General features: G+C 57.6%; 1 pseudogene; it reads left to right on the top strand.

Moving 5' to 3' along the window:
* LOC124729463 overlaps positions 1-2,500 on the top strand; it is a 5,243-nt pseudogene that overhangs the window by 818 nt on the left and 1,925 nt on the right.

The raw sequence follows: 2,500 nt of genomic DNA, 5'->3' as shown, positions 1-2,500 counted from the left end.
TACCTGGCCCGGCCCCGGACCCGCGCCGCTGTTGGCTCGGGATGCTCTCGGGCGGAATAATCGCTCCCGTCAGCGGCGCTTCAGCTTTGGACAATTTCACGACCCGTCTTGAAACACGGACCAAGGAGTCTAACATGTGCGCGAGTCATTGGGCTGTACGAAACCTAAAGGCGTAATGAAAGTGAAGGTCTCGCCTTGCGCGGGCCGAGGGAGGATGGGGCTTCCCCGCCCTTCACGGGGCGGCGGCCTCCGCACTCCCGGGGCGTCTCGTCCTCATTGCGAGGTGAGGCGCACCTAGAGCGTACACGTTGGGACCCGAAAGATGGTGAACTATGCCTGGCCAGGACGAAGTCAGGGGAAACCCTGATGGAGGTCCGTAGCGATTCTGACGTGCAAATCGATCGTCGGAGCTGGGTATAGGGGCGAAAGACTAATCGAACCATCTAGTAGCTGGTTCCCTCCGAAGTTTCCCTCAGGATAGCTGGTGCTCGTACGAGTCTCATCCGGTAAAGCGAATGATTAGAGGCCTTGGGGCCGAAACGACCTCAACCTATTCTCAAACTTTAAATGGGTGAGATCTCCGGCTTGCTTGATATGCTGAAGCCGCGAGCAAACGACTCGGATCGGAGTGCCAAGTGGGCCACTTTTGGTAAGCAGAACTGGCGCTGTGGGATGAACCAAACGCCGAGTTAAGGCGCCCGAATCGACGCTCATGGGAAACCATGAAAGGCGTTGGTTGCTTAAGACAGCAGGACGGTGGCCATGGAAGTCGGAATCCGCTAAGGAGTGTGTAACAACTCACCTGCCGAAGCAACTAGCCCTGAAAATGGATGGCGCTGAAGCGTCGTGCCTATACTCGGCCGTCAGTCTGGCAGTCATGGCCGGTCCTTGCGGCCGGCCGCGAAGCCCTGACGAGTAGGAGGGTCGCGGCGGTGGGCGCAGAAGGGTCTGGGCGTGAGCCTGCCTGGAGCCGCCGTCGGTGCAGATCTTGGTGGTAGTAGCAAATACTCCAGCGAGGCCCTGGAGGGCTGACGCGGAGAAGGGTTTCGTGTGAACAGCCGTTGCACACGAGTCAGTCGATCCTAAGCCCATAGGAGAAATCCGATGTTGATGGGGGCCGTCATAGCATGATGCGCTTTGTGCTGGCCCCCGTTGGGCGAAAGGGAATCCGGTTCCTATTCCGGAACCCGGCAGCGGAACCGATACAAGTCGGGCCCCTCTTTTAGAGATGCTCGTCGGGGTAACCCAAAAGGACCCGGAGACGCCGTCGGGAGATCGGGGAAGAGTTTTCTTTTCTGCATGAGCGTTCGAGTTCCCTTGGAATCCTCTAGCAGGGAGATAGGGTTTGGAACGCGAAGAGCACCGCAGTTGCGGCGGATGTCCCGATCTTCCCCCTCGGACCTTGAAAATCCGGAGAGGGCCACGTGGAGGTGTCGCGCCGGTTCGTACCCATATCCGCAGCAGGTCTCCAAGGTGAAGAGCCTCTAGTCGATAGAATAATGTAGGTAGGGAAGTCGGCAAATTGGATCCGTAACTTCGGGATAAGGATTGGCTCTGAGGATCGGGGCGTGTCGGGCTTGGTCGGGAAGTGGGTCAGCGCTAACGTGCCGGGCCTGGGCGAGGTGAGTGCCGTAGGGGTGCCGGTAAGTGCGGCGTTTAGCGCGGGCGTGGTCTGCTCTCGCCGTTGGTCGGCCTCGTGCTGGCCGGCGGTGCAGGATGCGCGCGCCTGCGCGGCGTTCGCGCCCCGGTGCTTCAACCTGCGTGCAGGATCCGAGCTCGGTCCCGTGCCTTGGCCTCCCACGATCTTCCTTGCTGCGAGCCGCGTCCGCCTTAGCGTGCTCCTCCGGGGGCGCGCGGGTGCGCGGATTCTCTTCGGCCGCCATTCAACGATCAACTCAGAACTGGCACGGACTGGGGGAATCCGACGTGTCTAATTAAAACAAAGCATTGCGATGGCCCTAGCGGGTGTTGACGCAATGTGATTTCTGCCCAGTGCTCTGAATGTCAACGTGAAGAAATTCAAGCAAGCGCGGGTAAACGGCGGGAGTAACTATGACTCTCTTAAGGTAGCCAAATGCCTCGTCATCTAATTAGTGACGCGCATGAATGGATTAACGAGATCCAGTGTGTGGGCCCACAGGTTAGCTCTGGTGCGGCCTGCCGCCGCTGGTCAGGCGAATACAGAGGAACGTTCTGTTGAGATGCATTGGAGCATTCAACACAAGTCCAACAGATGCACTGTTGGTAATTATGGGTCTATGTCCATTAGACCTAATAATAAGGCAGCACGCAGCCTTCTATTGGCTGCGCAAACAGAACATCGACAGGTACAAGACATAATGGGCCGTTCCTCTGTTAAGTGTCAAAGCCATTCGCAAGAAAGTGCTTGACATTTGGCAGGACGAATGGATGGATCCAGTACGGGCCGTAGAGTCCATGGGTTTATACCCACAGTAAGGGGAAGATTAAATAACAAGATAATGAAGCCCTCACAGGGCAT

Source organism: Schistocerca piceifrons, unplaced genomic scaffold (genome assembly GCF_021461385.2).
Source record: "Schistocerca piceifrons isolate TAMUIC-IGC-003096 unplaced genomic scaffold, iqSchPice1.1 HiC_scaffold_1209, whole genome shotgun sequence".
Classification (NCBI taxonomy): domain Eukaryota; kingdom Metazoa; phylum Arthropoda; class Insecta; order Orthoptera; family Acrididae; genus Schistocerca; species Schistocerca piceifrons.
The sequence above is the reverse complement of the archived record's forward strand: the minus strand, read 5'-3'. Positions and strand labels throughout refer to the sequence as shown.